Below are 17,984 nucleotides of genomic sequence, written 5' to 3' on the forward strand. Positions count from 1 at the left end.
TGCTTATAACAAAGAGGTATTTCAGTTAAAGGTATAAAAAAGTAAAGTTGTGTCTCAGAGTACTTCTATAAATCTTTGTTTAATTCTCTGGTTTCTAGTGAGTTTGCTGATCTAGCTTCTGAGTTGTTTGTTGCCCAGTAACACAATTGCAGTATAATGTAGCAACCGTTGAAAACATTAACACTGGACTACAGGGATTTTCCTGATGAAGTTGTGCTTATCCCTAGTGTTTACTTTAAATCTGTCTTTCTCAACTGAATCACATTTTGGTTTAAGGCATGCATTTGGGGTATGTTAAAGGTCATACAGTATAATTAAGTATATATTTTTGGAGTATGACATAACTTGCACACTGTTTTTCACATACAGATGCATGATAAGTGTATGTTGAAATTATAGTGTGTGTGAAGGACATGTGAAAAGATTGGTTCAATTAAAGATTAGCCTACTCTGAACAGAAAAGCTCTTAAGTAATAATTCACATTAGAGTTCTCAAAACTGATATAGCCAGACAGAGCTAGGGTAGATGAAGTTGAAATGGTTCTTTAAAGAACTTTTTATATTACTTTTGGAGGTTTATGGAAAGCTTTTATCAATAAGCATGAATTGATAGGCATGATTTTGTGGGAAGAGAATTGTGACTTAGGCTTGACTAAGTCAGTTAACCTTTCTTGGCCTATTTCCTCATTTGAAAAAATAAATTCCTGAAAGTTTCCTTTAGAATTATGCTTCCAATTTAAAGCAAATTTTATTTTTCTTGGTAATTGGTTAGTCAATATTTGAGTGCTAGTTATGCGTCTTGCACTGTGCCAGGTACTGGGACTTGTGAGTGGTGTCTGGAGTGGGGCCATTCTTCAGTGACTAAGCCCTTAACCTGTAGGGTCTGCATTAGTTCTGGGTAGTGTCAATTAAATTTTGGAACACTCAGTTGGTGTATGAAATGTTAGAGAATTGGTCGGTATTAGGAAAAACCCACCCTTTTGGTGTTAGAACTGTTGTGAGTAAAAACAGTTCAGAATTGTTTTTAACCTTTTAAGACACCGCCAAAATGCTTTGAAAGTGACTGTACCACTTACATTCCTACCAGGAAAGTATAAGTGTTTTATTTTTTCCATACCCTCACCAACACTTGGCATCATCTGTCTTTTTGATTATAGCCAATTTTAGTAGTATCTCATTGTGACTTTAATTTGCCTTTCCCTAAACACAAATGATTTGAGCTTCTCATGTGCCTATTAGCCATTTATAAGTCTTTTTTGGTGGAATGCCTACTTAAGTCTTTTGCCCATTTTTTTAGCTGGATTTTTTTGTCTTAGTGTTGAATTAAAAAAATTCTTTATATATTCTGGATAAAAGACTTTTATCAGAGAGATATTTATAAATATTTTCTCCCAGTCTGTGGTTTGTTTTCTTATTTTTTTCTGGTGTTTTTGAAGTGCAAAGTATTTTTAATGAAGTCTTATTATATTTTTCTTTTATGGCTTATGCTTTTGATGTTCTGTTTAATAACTTTCTGCCTAACCCAAAGTCACAAAGATATTCTTCTGCATTTTCTTTAAGCTTCTTCATTTAGATCTAGGATCCATATTGAATTAACTTTTGTATATGGTGTTATGTAAGTTCTAAGTTCTTTTTGTTTGTTTTTATGTGAAGTAGATGCTAAGTTGTCTTAGCACTATTTGTTAAAAAGGTTGTTTTCCCTTGAAATCTGTAGCCTATAATGTAAGCATTTATTTCTAGAGTCTCAATTTTATTCCAACCATGTATTATTCCTACCTTTACTCCAATACCACACCGTTTTAATTACTGTGTGTTATAGTAAGTTTCAAAATGGGTAGTGTAAATCCTCCCAACTTTTCAAAAGTGACTCTAGAGCTTTTCCATTTACATATACAGTTTAGGATCAGCTTGTCAATTTCTACAAAAAAACAACAACCCATTTTCAGGGATTTGATAGGCTTTGCTTTGACTCCATAGATCAGTGTGGGAAAAATTGCTAACCTGAGTCTTCCAACCCTTGAACATTTAATGTCTCTCCATCACTTAGATGTTTAATTTCTCTCAATGATGTTTTTTACTTTTCAATATATAAATCTTATTAAATTTATTCCTAAGGATTTAATAATTTTGATGCTATTGGGAATGAAGTTTTTAGAATTTGATTTTAAAGTTGTTCATTGCTAGCATATAGAAATAGTCAATTTTTGTATATTGTTTCTGCAAAATGATCATGTCTGAATAAAACAATTTTATTTCTTTCTTTCCAATCTGAATGTTAATACAGCCTGTTTTTCATTTTTGCTTTATTGTATGGGCTAGATCCTCTAGTAAGATATTGAGTAGAAGTGTTAAGAGTGCATTGCATTACTCATGGTCTTAGAGGAAAATTATGCAGATTTTCACTATTAAATGTGATGTTAGCTGTAGGTTTTCTGTAGATGCCCTTTATTAGATTTGAGGAAGTTCCATCTGTTCCTAGTTTATTGAGAGTTTTTAATCATGAATGGGTGTTGGATTTTGTCAAATTTTTTTTTTATCCTGCATCGTGTGAAATGATTATATGGTTTTTATCCTTTATTTTGTTAATATGGTATATTACATTAATTGATTTTTAGAGGTTAAACCAACTCTGTATTCCTGGGATAAATTTCACTGAGTCATGCTGTATAGTCTTTTTTATGTTGCTGAATTTGATTTTCCTAAATTTTGTTAAGGAATTTTGTGTCTATGTTCATGGGACATATTACAGTCATGTGCTGCTTAACAATGGGGATACATTTTGAGAAATGCATCGTTAGGTGATTTAGTCATTGTGTGAACATCATAGAGTCACAAACCTAGATGGGATAGCCTACTGCACACCTAGGCTATATGGTAAGCCCATTGCTCCTGGGCTACAAACCTGTACAGCATGTTACTGTAGGCAGTTATTATATAATACTAAGTAATTGTATCTAAACATAGAAAAGGTACAGTAAAAGTATGGTATATTAAAAAAATGCTACACATATATGGGGCACTTACCATGAATGAAGCTTGTGGCGTTGGAAGTTTCTCTGGGTGAGTCACTGAGTGAGTGGTGAGTGAATGTAAAGGCCTGGGACATTATTTTGTACACTGCTGGAGACTTTATAAACATAGTACACCTAGGCAACACTAAATTTATAAAACAGCATGAGATTAAATCAAGCACAAGAGAAAATGATGCAATCAAGAGATGCAGTAAACACAAGATATATGAGGCTGATAGTGGTATAACATGGCATGGTGTTTTACAGCAAACTCTTAATTTTACTTTAGTTTATCCTAAAGGATATGTTCTTATTGATTTTAGAGAGAGTGGAAGGGAAAGAGAGAGAGAGAGAAACATTGATGTGAGAGAGAAACATAGATTGGTTGCCTCCTGTATTCGTCCCAACCAGGGATTGAACCCGCAACCTTTTGATGTACAGGTTGACACTCCAACCAACTGAACCACCTGGCCAGGGCACAGACTTTTTTTATAATACGTAGAAGGAGTACACGTTACAATAATGATAACAAGTATGGTATAGTAAATGTGTAGCAGTCATTTATTATTATCAAGTATTATGTACTGTACATTGTTGTATGTGCTGTACTTTTACAGTCTGGCAGTGCAGTAGATTTGTTTACAACAGCATCAACACAAACACGTGAGTAATGCATTGCACTAAGATGTTCTAATGGCTACGACATCATTAGGCAATAGGTAATTTTCAGCTCCATTTTAATCTTATGGGATCACAGTTGTATATGCCATCTGTCGTTGACTGAAGTGTTGTTATACAGCACATGATTATAGTTTTTTGGTTTCTTTTCTCATGATGCTTTTGTCTAGCTTTGGTATAAGGGCAACACTGGCCTCATAGAAGGAGTTGCATGGTGTTTCCCACACTATTTTTTCTGAAGTAGTTTCCAAAGGATTGTTATTACTTCAACCGTTTGATAGCATTCATCAGTGAAGCTGAATGGGCCTGGGCATTTCTTTGTAGGAAGATTTTTAATAACTAATTCGGTTTCCTCACTTGCTATAATTCTATTCAGATTCTTTATTTTTTCTTGAGTTTTAATAAATTCTGTGTTTCTAGGAATTAGTCTATTTCTTTAAGTTGTCTAATTGGTTGATAGAGAGTTCTTATTTTTTAAATAGTCTTTTAAGCTACTGTAAGCTTGGTAATGATGGTCCCTCTTTTATTTATTTTGGTAATTTGTCTCTTTTGCTTTATTTTCTTGGTGAATCTGGCAAAGGATTTGTGAACTTTGTTAATCTTTTCAAAGAAATATCTTGTACTTCATTGCTCCCTCCCCCCCCCATTTTTCTTTTCTCTGTTTCATTGATTTCCACTCTGATATTGTTTTATTTTTTTCTGGTCACTTTGTGCTTAATATGCTCCTTCCCCCCTATTTTCCTATGGAAGCTAAGATTATTGATTTGAGAACTTTCTTTTCTGATATAAATATTTAAAGCTGTAAATTTCTAAGCACTGCTTTAACTGCATTTTATAAATTTTGATATGCTGTCTTTGTTTTTATTCAATTCAAAATATATTTTAAAATTTTTTCATGGGACTTCTTTGATTCATGGGTCATTTTGAAATGTGTTGTTAAATTTACCAATATTTGGGAGGGTTCTCATATTTCTGTTGTGGAGCTCAAATTCCATTGTGACCAGATGACATACTTTTAATCATTTCATTGTTTTTTAATTTATTGAGATTAGTTTTGTGGGCCAGCATATGGTGTATAATGGAGAATGTTCCATGTGTGTTTGAAAAGAATGTATATTCTGCAGTTTTATGGTGTAGTGGTCTTCTGTTATTTATGTAGTTTTGGTCAAGTCCTCTCTATTTCTTTGCAGATTTTCTGCCTTGCTCTATTGATCATTGTACTCTACAGCTATTTTTGTTGAATTTCCTATTTCAATTATTATTTATTAGCTCCATTTTTTGCTTGATGTATTTTGGGGATCTGTTGTTAGATTCATATACACTTATAATTGTTATGTGTTCATGACGTAGTGACCCTTTTGTCAATATAAAATATCCCTCTTTGTCTTTAATATTATTTCTTGTCTTAAATACTGTTTTGTCGTCTTGGTAGTATTTTTTTATCCTTTTAGTTTTAACATTTTTATGCCTTTAAATCTAAAACATCTCTCTTGTAGACAGCATACTGTTGGGTCTTGTTTTTTCTTTGTTTTTTGTTGGTAATCCTCACTTGATATTTTTTTCCACTGTTGCTTTTTTTTTTTTTTTTTTTAAGAGAGAGTGGAAGGAAGGGGAGTGAAAAAGAGAGAAACATCAATGTGAGAGATTCACATCGAGAGAGAGAGAGAGAGAGGAAGAGAGAGAGAGAGAGAAAGGGAAACAGAAACATGGATGTGAGAGAGACATTGGTTGCCTTCTGCACGTGCCCCAGCTGAGGCTGGGGATCGAACCTGCAACCCAGGTACATTCCCTTGACCAGGAATTGGACCCATGACCTTTTGGTGCACCGGCTGACGCTCTAACCACTGAATCAAACCAACCAGGGCAGGTCTTGTTTTTTTTGTTTGTTTCTTTTTTTTTTTAAATCAGTCTTAAATTCTCTGCCTTTTGAATGGGGTATTTATTCCATTCAGATTTAATGTAATTTTTGACATTGTTGGATTTACATCCGCTATTTTGTTATTTGCTTTCTATTTGTCTCTTGATTTTTTTCTTTTTTTCCTTTACTGTCTTACTGTGTTAAATATTTTTTAGTGTACCATTTTAATTTTTCTTTTGATTCCTTTTACAATAGTATATTTGCATAGTGGTTGCTCTAGGGATTGTAATGTGCATTTTAACTTATTAGTCTCTTTCAATATAATACTAAATTCTGGTAAATTCTAGAAATTTTCCTCTAATTTATCTCTCTTTTCTCTTCCTTTTTCGTGCTGTTATTGTTTTATATATTACAGCTGTTCGTATTATAAACCCAACAACACAGTACTTTAATTATTACTTTATACAATCTTGTTTCTTTAGAAGAAGTGAAGAAGAGAAATGACAACAATTACATTTTTAGAATCTTTTATATTTACTTACATTTTTACAATTTATGGGGCCCTTTATTTCTTCCTTGATTTTGTTGATTTCTGGTGTAACTCCTCTCCAGTCAGAAGGTCTTCCTTTAGTATTTCTCAAAAGGCATGTCTCATAACAACAAATTCTCTGTTTTTGTTTGTTTGGATATGTATTTATTTCACTATCATTTTTGAAGGACATTTTTGCTCAATATAGAATTCTTAGTTGGATTTTTTTGTTTGTTTAAATTCCATGTTTTTCCCCCCCTGTCCTCATTGTTTACGATGGGATGCCAGTTAATTATACTGTTCCCCTGTATATGCTTTTGGCCCTTTTTAGATTTTTTTTCTTTGTTTGTCAGAAGTTTGTCTTGGTGTTGATCTCCTTGTGTTGGATTTCGTGGACTTCTTGGATAGACAGTGTTATTCATTAAATTTGGGACTTTCCAGCAATTATTTTTTCAGTTATTTCTCTGCCCCGTCTCTTTTTTCCCTTCTTCTGGAAATCTCATTACACATATGTTGCTATACTTTATATTGTCCCACAGATCTCTGAAGTTCTGTTCATTTCTTTTTAATCTTTTTTTTTTTCTTTCTGTTCTTCAGACTGGATACTTTCTATTGCTCTATCTTCAAGTTCATTGTTTCTGTCTTCTATCATGTAAAGTCTGATGTTGAGTTCAGCTAGTGAGTTCTTTTATTTCAATAATTATACTTTTCAACTTCAAAATTTCCATTAAAAATTATTTTCTTACTGAGATTTTCAATCCTCTGAGTCATTGTCATTATACTTTTATTGAATTCTTTAGAGAATTCCTTTAATTCTTTGACTGTATTATATAGTAGTCCTCCCTCTTCCACAGTGGATACATTCCAAGACCCCTAGAGGGTATCTGAAACTGTGGTTAATAGCATATCCTATGTATGCTCTGTTTTATTCCTATACGTACATACCTATGATAAAGTTTAATTTATAAATTAGACACAGTAAGAGATTAACAACAACAATAATAAAATAGAACAATTATAACAATATATTGTAATAAAAGTTTTGTGAATGTGGTCTCTCTCAAAATTTCTTATTGTACTGTACATACAGACATTGTGGATACGCTGGACAAAGGGATGATTTACATCCCAGGCAGGATGGAGCAGGACGGCATGTAATTTCATACTACTCAGAATGGTGAACAATTTAAACTTATTAATTGTTTATTTCTGTAATTTTCCATTTACTGTTTTGAACAGTGGTTGACTGTGGGTAACTAAAACCATGGAAAGTGAAACTGCCAATAAGGAGCATGGGACTGCTGTAGCTCCTTTGAGCTTTTGTCTGTCAAACCTAACATCTAGGGGCACCTTGAGATAGTTTCTGTTTGCTGTTTTGATTCCTGAGAATGGGCCACACTTTCTTTTGCTTGTCATTGTTTTTTGTTGAATACTGGACATTTTAGATAATGTGTTGAAACAACTCTGTACTTTGATTTTTCTCTTGAAGGTTGATACTGTTTTTTCCTGTTTGTGTAGTAAGTTGCTTGCTTTGCATTTGTGAAGTCTGTTCCACTTACCTTGTGTGGTTCCTGATGCCTCTGCTCTTTTTATTTTTTTATTTTTAAACCCAGCTCCCTGTGTCTGAATAGCTTAGTGTTCAACCAAGGATTGGTCAGAGGTTGATAATCAAACAGCTTGAACTAATATGGCTAGTGCTGCTGATAGATCTGTATAAGGGGCTGGGAAGTGCATTCAAACACATGTCATTTTCAAGTCTTCTTTGGCTTTTACTTTTTACCAGGCTTCTCTTGTGTCTCTTTTGTGCATGTGCACAGTTCTGTTGGCCAAGGATGTGTGAGTGGCCTGGTCCAGCTCTAGTTTCCATAGTCTTTGTTTCACCTGGGTGAATAGTTTATTAAGCCCCTAGGGCTGTCCCACCTCCCAGAACTCCTGTGAAATCCCCATTTAATTTGTTGTTTGCCGCATAGAGTCCTGTAACCTCAGGCCAAATCATAGATCTCCACTTTAACTGACAATGCACCAAGTCTACAGATCACCCTGAAGTAGTTAGTGGTGGCAAAGTTGCTGTATTCACAGTCTGCCCCACCCTTGTTAAACTCCTACACTGGGGGTGGTGGTGGATGGGAGCAGTCAAAGGTAAGAATGCTGTTAGATTCATGTTCTTTTTACCCAGAGTTCTGTTGTTTTCATGAATAAACATGCCTTTGATTGTTTTTGGTTGTTTAGTGGAGAGGATTGTTGATCTCATTCCCTCATGCTGGAGGAAGTGGGACATCTGGCTTTTGGTTTATGTATGGAATTTTTCTCTTAGGAGGCTAAAACTTATCCCATACTTATTTTTTAAAAATTTGTATTTATTGATTGATTTTAGAGAGAGAGAGGAAGGGAGAGGGACAGAAAGGGAGGGAGGGAAGGGGAGAGGGGAAGGAAGGAAGGGAGGGAGGGAGAAAGAGACAGACAGACAATGATTTGTTCTGAGGCTGGATAGTAAGAAGCTAGGAAAATTCCTTGGCAAGTAGAATAGGAAACCTGAGACAGATAAAGGACCACGCAGTTTACAGCCATCTAGTAAATCTTATCTTCCCTAAACCAAGGGTAAATGGTTTACACTTCTCCAACCAGAGAAGTAGCTTAAATCACCCTACTCAGGGAGATGGCTGGCAGAAATCCAATTAGTGCTATTTGTGCCAACCACACCCAAGGACAGATGAAGTTTAAGTTTCATTTTGGCACATTATTATAAAACTGGTGAATATTCTATTGAGATCCTCCTCTAAACTCTCAGCCTTTAAAAACCCTGAAAACAAAGGTCCCAGCACATGCTGTTTACTTTCCCTCCCAGGAGTGTACCCTGGCCTTTCCTCCCTTCTCTTCTTCCCCCACAGGTGTGAGCCTCCTAAACTCTAGGGGTCCCCATGAGACTTGCAGCCATTGGAGCAGTGGGCAGTGGCAGCCTATCCTGGGCAACCCCCTGAACCTGCCCCCAAGGCCCCCTTGTCTCTGACTTCTCAGCGAGCCAAAGCAACCCAGCCCAGGCTCCTTTCTTTCCTATAACTTTTCTAGAGAGCCAAAACAGCCCTGCGTAGGCTCTGTTTGCTTTTTCTATCCTAAGCCCTTCCTTGTTTCACTGTCCCAGCTTTAATAAACGTCTCAGAATCACCTGGACTCCTATTGTGAATTCTTTCCTTCAGGAAGTCAAGAACTCACACACTACCAGCCAGCCCTAGGCAGACCTGCTAAGGGCCAGGTCCTCTTTCCAGTAACAGTTCCATTTATTTATGCATTCACTGGTTGATTCTTATATGTGCCTTGACTAGTGATCGAACCCTCAACCTCAGTATATCAGGATGCCACTCTAACCAGGCCCGCTACCCAGCCAGGGTTCCATACTTGTTTTATATTACTAATAGTCTTTTGCACAAAATTAGAAATTTATTGGCCACTCCAAATGGACTTGTTGAGTTAAATTTCCTGATTTTCCTTAAGCATGAAATTATAAGTCATTTGGGTTGGGAACTTCTAAGCTCTGTGCAATTTCTTGCTTTCCCTGTCCTTTTGGTAAGTCAAAGAAACTGTTTACCTTTGATTCAACAAGTGTTTATTGACTACTTGTCATGTTCCAGTTATTGTGTAGGGTTTTGGGGGTATAAAGATGACTAAAACATAATCTCTGGTCTCAAGGAGATCTTAACCTAGTGAAGGAGATTGATATAGAAGTAGCTGATTATAATATGGTGAAGTAAATACATTGATATGGATAAATATGTGGCATTATGGAAGAGCTCACAAGGACACAACTCAGAATGGATTGGGGGGAAAAGGAAAAGGGAAGCATCCAAGAAAGACTTTCAGAAGGAAGTAATAAATGAGTTGAATATAAAAATAAGTGAAGGGTGAGATTAGGAGATTGTATTACATAGAGGGATCAGCATGAGTTAAAAAGTATGGTATGTTCAGTGAAGTTCTATAAATAGCTTAGTGTTGTTAGGCCATAAGTACGTATTAGGGAGTTGTGCGAGATGAGAATGGCAGGGTAGAAAGGGTCCAGATTGTGAAGGGTGGGGTATACTATATTAAGCTTGGATTGACCTTTATTGGTCAGTTCTTCAAAACTGTGAGTGAGAAGTACTTCAGGATTCAGTAAAGGTTTGACTTGAATTTTGTTTACATTTTTATTCCAAAAGCCACAAGTAAGTGTATATATGTGTGTGTATGTATATGTATATATGTATGTGTATGTATATATGTATGTGTATATATATGTATATCCAAATGTGCTATAAGTCATATTTTAAAACAGAGACCACCAACAAAGATACTAACTGATATGGAATTAAAGATCTGATATGTATCTTTAAAGTAAAATTCTCCGAATTTAAGTTTTTATTAACATACATGAATAAAATGACATAGTCTAGTCTAAATAATGGAGTTCTATAAGTTTTGAAAAAGAAGCTCAATTAGTAAAATTGTTTGAAAAATGCTATTTTAGGTAAAAGGGAATTATATTGATAAGATAATTTAAGAGATGTCATAGAATTGGTAATAAACAGCCAAATATTTTTGTTTGAGTAAAGTTTTGAGTATTGCATAATCTTGAATGGAAGGGAATGGAATTTGAGGACTTCTGGGTTATTTTCTGAAGTGGAGGCTTGAACTTTAGGTCTCACTTCCTTTTATGTTATCTAATGTGAAAAGGGGAGGCTTTTTCCTTCTCATTTGGTCTTCAAGTGGACTTTGAGGTTTTCTTGCATTTTTAAAAGTTTATTTTATTGTTGAGAGTATTACAGATGTCCCCCATTTTTCTCCCCTTAACCCTTCCCCCCATCTTCCCTCTTCCCTGGTTTTCACCTGTCTATTGTCTGTATACATGGGCTGTGCATATATGCTTATAAGTTTTTTGGTCAATCTCTTCCCACCCTCCTTCCCACCTTCCCTCTGAGATCTGTCAGTTTGTTTCATGCTTCCATGTCTGTGGTCCTGGTTTGTTAATTTATTTTGTTCCTTAGATTCCACATATAAGTGAGATCATGTGATATTTGTCTTTCTCTGACTGGCTTATTTCGCTTAGCATAATATTCTTCAGGTCCATCCACACTGTCCCAAAGGGTAAGAGATCCTTCTTTTTTATAGCTGCATAGTATTCCATGGTGTAAATGTCCCACAGCTTTTTTACCCACTCATCTACTGATGGGTACTTGGGCTGTTTCTAGATCTTATCTATTGTAAATTACGCTGCTATGAACATAGGGTGCATATCTTTTTTCTGATGGATGTTTCGGGATTCTTAGGCTATATTCCCAGAAGTGAGATCACGGAGTCAAATAGCAGTTCCATTTTTAATTTTTTAAGGCCCCTCCATACTCTTCCATAGTCTGCATTCCCTTCAGCAGTATACTAGGGTTCCCTTTTCTCCACATCCTCACCAGCACTTGTTGTTTGTTGATTTGTTGATGGTAGCTGTTCTGACAGGTGGGAAGTGTTACCTCATTGTGGTTTTAATTTGCATCACTTTGAGCATTTTTTCATCTGTCTCTTGGCCATCTGTATGTCCTGTTTGGCGAAGTGTCTATTCAGGACCTTTGCCCATTTTTTAATTGGATTGTTTGTCTTTCTCTTGTTGAGTTGTATGAGTTCTTTGTATATTTTGGAAATTAACCCCTTATCACATGTATCGTTTGCAATTCCTTGCATTTTTTACCAATGACGTTTTCCCTCTGGTTGTAAACATAATCTATGTTTGTGGTAAAATAAGAAAAGTGCAGGAAATACACAAACAAAGTAACACCTATCCCTAGATGTTACTTATTAATATTTTAGGGCCTATTCTTTCTGTGTGTTTTTTTCCTATTATATAGACATGTAAATATGCTTTTTACAAAATAAGGATTATATAACCTAGAGCCTTTACATTTCCTGATGTTATTAAATATTTTTCCATAGCATTTTTTAAAAGAAAATTTAAATATGAAATCATCTCAGCCTAGAGTGTTCTTTTAGGAAATTATTTTTTCCTGAAGTTTATAATACTTATTTTTAAAAACAGCTTTATTGAATATAATTGATAAATAACAAATTGTACATTTTTAAAGGTAAACAATTTAAGTTTGCTATATATCTATACCTGTGAAACTATCACCACAATCAAGGTGTTTAATATATCTGTCACCCCCAAAAGTTTCCTCATGCCCTTTTGTGATCCTTCTCTCTTCCCTCGCCAGCTGCTCTCTCTTTCCATTTCCCAGGCAACCACTGATCTGCTTTCTGTCACTATGATTAATTTCCGTTTCCTAGAATTTTATGTAAATTGAAGCATATAACGTACTCTTTTTTTTGGTCTAGATTTTTTTTCACTCAGCATAATTATTTTGAGATTTACTCATATTAATAATGCATTTCTTTTTATTGCTGAATGGTGTTCCATTGTATGAATATATCACAATTTGTTTATCCATTCACCTCTTGATGGACCAGGGTTTGAGTCTCACAATATAAAGCTGCTGTGAACATTTTGTATGAAAGTATTTGTATGGACATATATGCTTCATTTCTCTTGGATAAATATCTATAAAAAATTGGCTAGATTATATGTAGGTATATGGTTACTTTTTAAAAAACTGCCAGAGTTTTCCCATATGATTTCCCTATTTTATATTTCAACCAGTAGTTATGATAGTTCCATTTTCTCTATAGTCTATCAGTATTTGGCACAGCCTTTTAAATTTTAGCCTTTTTAATAGGTGTATAGTAATATTGCATTGTGTTTTTAATTTACACTTAACAAAACACTAATGATACTTAACATTTTTTCAAGTGTTTATTTAACCACCCTGTATCTTTGGTGAAGTGTTCAAATCTTTTGCCCATTTTTCATTGTTGTTTTGTTAGATTGTTTTTCTTATTTAGTCACCATATATTAAGCCCCCTTCACCCTCCACCCCCCACCCTCCATCCCCTTCCTTCTGGCAACCACCACACTGCTGTTTGTGTCCACAGTTTCAGTTTTATATTGTGCATATAAGTGAAATCATATGATTCTTAGCTTTAATGCCAGACTTATTTCACTTAGCATAATATTTTCCATGTCCACCCATGTTGTCACAAATGGTGGCATTTAATCTTTTCTTCTGACCGAGTAGTCCATTGTGTACATGTACCACATCTTCTTTATCCAGTCCTCTATCACATGACAGTGGTTATCTCCATGTCTTGGCCACTGTGAATAAAAATGCTGCAATGATTTTTGCAATTGCAACCAAAAGAATAAAGTACCTAGGAATTAACAAAGAACGTGAAAGACCTCTATGCTGAAAACTGCAAAGCATTATTAAAAGAAATTGAAAAAGACACAACAAAATGGAAAATACCCCTTGTTCATGGATTGGAAGAATAAACGTGCTTTTTTTTATAGTCTTTTTCCACATTAACTGCACTATGATGTAAGTACCATGAAGACAGTGATCTACCTCGACCTTGGGATGTGCTCAGTAATATTGACTGAATGATAAGTGAAGAAGACCCTGAAAGTAAATGTTTGTGCACATCTCTGAATAGTTTCTTGGAATTTATTCCTACATGTGGAATTGCTAGGTCAAATGATATGTTTCAAGGCGTTTGATGACCAGCCTCTCCCAGAATTTTTTTTGAGGCAGAAATATCTTGATAGATAACTATCATAAGGCATGCATAATTGATTAGCAGACAATGTTCTTGGTGCCATCCCTCCCCAAGCTTTCTCTGCAATTACCTTGTAAGCATATGGGAAAGTAGGATTCATATTACAGAAATTTCTTGGATCAGTTTTCTGTCATTAGGTTTACTGGAATTGGAGCTATGGAGATGACCAAAAAAGTAGAAGATTATAGTTTTTCCTTTGAGGAAATTATAGTTTGGAAAGATAGTTTACATAGTTACAAAGCACTAGAAGGGGAAAGATATAGAAAACAAAGTAAATGTTCTGAGGCAAGCACAGGGAAGGTAGAAACTTACGGAGCATAAAGAAGGGCAGAAGCTATTCTTCATGTTTACTTTTTTAGAGTATAAACTGTGAAAATAGTTTTAAGATTGTCCAGACTGTAGGGTTTTAGGTTTGACTCTGATCTTGATTTGTGAATTAATGGAAAGATTTAAGGCATTTGAATTTAGCATAACTACATGAACAAAGTTGTGAAGGCGAGAGTAAGCAACACGTGTATGAGGAACTGTACAGCACTCATTTGGCTCTAACAAAGGGACTCTGGGGCAGCACAAAGAAATGTTTGCGCTTGTGTAGGGAGTTGGCTGATGCAGGGGCTTGAGTTTGGCTGAGAAAGTTTAGATTTGATCCAGTAAACAATTGGAAGGATTATAATAAGAGTTACAGTGATGGAAACTACAGAAAAGATTGCCCTGGTAGATATTTGGAGGCTATGTAAGGATGAAAGACCAAAAATCTTGGGCACTATTTAGAGAGTTCTGTTAAAATAAACCAAGTGTAAAATATTTGAGGTTTTGCACTAGAGGGTGATGGCCTAGGAATGGAAAATAATGGTTAAAATAAGCAGATAGATGAAGAATCAGCAGGATTAATAATTTATTACTAATAGGAGTTGGGGGATGAGTTATGTGCTAAGACATAAGGGGAAGATAGTGGTAATTGATTTTTTTAAGGAGGCAGGTAGAAACTTTGAAGCTGATTAGCCTAATTCTTGTTATGTTGAGCTTCCTTTGTAGATGAAATGTGAGTAGAGTGGGAGTTACGAGCTGGGAGAGAGGTTAGGAATGTGGGTATAAATTTGAGCGTCATTCAGATGTAATAAATCAAGCTGTGAGAGAGGCAACTTGACTTTTCTTACAGAGATGGAGCAGCATACCAGAGATTTCTCATGGTGAGGGGAGCAGTCAAGGGACAGCAAGAAAGATAGGAAGCGATGGTGGCGTTGTAGATGCTAAGGGGGCAGATTATTTCAAAGAGATTCATAAGGTGATTGTGTGCAAACTCCATCTTTAACTTTTCTTTATGTTTACTGATGTTTAGTATAGTTTAGTAAACATAGTAAACTACCAACGAAAGGCAATTGTAAATTATTCTCTTAATTATTGGATTAATCAAGCTTGAAATATTTAAAGTAGTATAGATTTCCCCCCATCCTGAAGCAGAGCATTCCTGTGAAACCTTTTGTAAGCCGAAATGGCGTAAAGCAAACCAAGCAGTCAATCACCTTAGGTGACAGCTTACTAATGAACGGATGCACAAAATAAATTCAGATATAGCACAGATGCTCACACGCTATGGCAACTTGATGCTGGGGTGCTGAGTGTAGTTCCTGGCGAAGGAGCTTGCAGTGCTACTCGCTGCTTGGGATGTGCAGTACCTCTATAACTGGCTAACTGCAAAACAAACACTAAATGCTTGTTTTCACTTTTTGCCTTTTTTCGTAAAAGTGAAATCCTCTTTGGATTTCTGCTAGAGAAAACGGGTGTGAATGTAGGTCTTTCATAAAAGCAAAGTGGCATAAAGTGAGCTTTCAAAAAGTAGGGGATACCTGCATTATCTATTGTTTAATTGATAAGAAAGGAGTAATGACATCAAATTACTTTCATAGTTTATAAACCATGTGTCAATATTCTCATGTGAACGGGATTGGTGACATTATAAATTTTGCCCCAGATTACAAAAGTAGGTTTTTTTTTGCATCATTAAAAAAAATAATTTTAGCTCAAGTGAAGGGAATCATGTACTTCAAATTTACAGTTAGTAAGCTGCTTTTGCTTGTCTAATATTGTGACATTTTTTCAATGTGTTGTTTTTTTTTTTTTTTTGGCCCTTAATTTCCCAAATGGATTGTTGTACATGTTCATACCATCTCAACACTGTGTGGTTCTTTCCTATTTGCTTAACCAGTTTTATTATATCTCTTCTGTAAAAATACTCAGGGCACATACAGGAATCAACCAATGAATGCATAAATAAGTGGAACAACAAATCAGTGTTTCTCTCCCTTCCTCTATCTCTAAAAATCAATGAAAATTAGAAAAACATTTTCCAAGATAACTTATATAATTTAAAAAGCCTTACCACAAGGTGTCATTGTAACCTGTAAAAAGAATTTACATGTAAACATGCAACACCAATTTCTACATTTCCTTGTGTTTTTAAGTCCATTTTTTGTTTCATATTTGTCATATTTTGCAATTGTCTTGAGATATATTGTGTATCTCTTGCATTAAAGACAAAAATAAAGTAGCTCATTTTCTTGAGTTCTCATATTTTTGCAAAAACATATGCTTTCCATCCACAAATTTCTTAAGAGTGTGTTGCTATAGAAATGATTGTTTGAAGGAAAGACAGCAGGTGGACATCTAAGGAACAAAATACTTATTTTATGTCTTTGTTCCTGACAGTGTTTACCCCTTTGCTGATAAAATTCCTGTGGGAGAAAGGTAGATATTTAGAGTGTTTTACTATAATAGTATTTGCATTTACCAAGATGCCTGTGCTTGAATCTTTATTCCTGTGGAGGTTTAGTGCTTGAAGTAATTGAAATCTTTGAAACAGTCTTTCTTCTACGTTAACTAGATTTTATTTCACTCTTTAAAAACTGTCCTGATTTCCTGGTTGGTCATTTAACTAGTGACAACGTTAAAATAGTTTCTATTATTTTGAGGGATAGGGGTGTCAGTATTTAACTAATAACTCCTTTTACTTCTGCCTCCAAATTCATTTCAAGACTATTCCTTGTTGACTACCTGTTGCCACTATTTTAATTCACGCCTTCATCATTGCTTTGCTGGACTTCTAATCTCTTCCTCTACTTTGATCTTCTTTCCTTTCTCTCTCTCTCTCTTACCTAAACCCCTCTCGCCTCCCCAATCTAATCTTCACACCTGGGATAAGCTAGTTATTTTTCTGAGGTACAAATTCATCCACAAACTGAAAACCTTTCATTGGTTCTCCTGGACCCCAGGATAAACTCCAGTGTTCTGTGCATTGCCTTCCAGGTCCTTCCCTACCTTTCCAGGCTGATCTGCTACCCTCACCCCACCCCCTACCTGCAGTGTTTCTTATTTTCATGCCTTTGTACTTGATGTTTCTTCCCTGCATCCCTTTCCTTGGGTCACCTTCTTCACGAAGTCTTCCCTGACAGCTTCTCTAGCAGAATTATTCCTCTCTGCACCCATATTACTTATAAATATATTACAGTGCTTTAATATTTTTAAACCTTTCTAAATTCATTTATCATTTTGAATAGGTAGTATATCCACATGGTAAAAAGTTTTTGAGGTACAAAAAAAATAGTAAGTTTTCTGTCATTCTTGTTCAGCAGTTGTTGGTTGGCATGTATGTTTCACTGACCACTGTGAACTTGAGGGCAAGGGTTTTCTTTTATTTATTTCTGTATTCCTGTACCCACAGAGAACATGTCCGTAATACTCTGGATATGGGCGGGCTCTTCTTTGTTCTGAAGTCTGCTTGACGTGGTGGTCTGCGTATTTCTGTGTTTGCTTCAAAGCCCTCCTAGTAAAGTGTACCACTCAGTAAATATGGTATAGTAGCCCCTCTGTAAGTACTTATTGTTTAATTGCTTTAAAAATGATATATGGTTTTAAAATTAACCTTGAGGATGACTTTGTTTTTCTCCCTCTTCTGGCTCTGAAATTTTATACTTTCTTTTTGGTGGATTCTCAAAGGTGAAAAAAAGAATGCTTATGTGGCCCAGCTGGCGTGGCTCAGAGGTTGAGCGTCCACCTATGATCCAGGGGATCATGGTTCAATTCCCAGTCAGGGCATATTCCTGGTCAGGGCACATGCCCGGGTTACAGGCTCCGTCCCTGGTGGGGGGCATGCAGGAGGCAGCTGATCAATGACTCGCTCTCATTATTGGTGTTTCTGTCTCTCTCTGTCTCCCTTCCTGTCTCTGAAATC

At 35.5% G+C, this 17,984-nt stretch overlaps 1 protein-coding gene across 2 annotated transcripts in view; it reads left to right on the forward strand.

Moving 5' to 3' along the window:
• CEP83 (centrosomal protein 83) overlaps positions 1-17,984 on the forward strand; it is a 100,957-nt gene that overhangs the window by 4,245 nt on the left and 78,728 nt on the right. The window contains exon 1 of one of the 2 annotated variants that reach the window (XM_016215234.2): positions 17,369-17,621. The exons of the other annotated variant lie outside the window; for it this stretch is intronic. The gene's annotated coding sequence lies outside the window, so the exon portion shown is untranslated. Of the gene's footprint in view, positions 1-17,368; positions 17,622-17,984 lie in introns of those variants that run through there. 2 annotated transcript variants of the gene reach the window in all.

Source organism: Miniopterus natalensis, chromosome 2 (assembly GCF_054644295.1).
Source record: "Miniopterus natalensis isolate mMinNat1 chromosome 2, mMinNat1.hap1, whole genome shotgun sequence".
NCBI lineage: Eukaryota > Metazoa > Chordata > Mammalia > Chiroptera > Miniopteridae > Miniopterus > Miniopterus natalensis.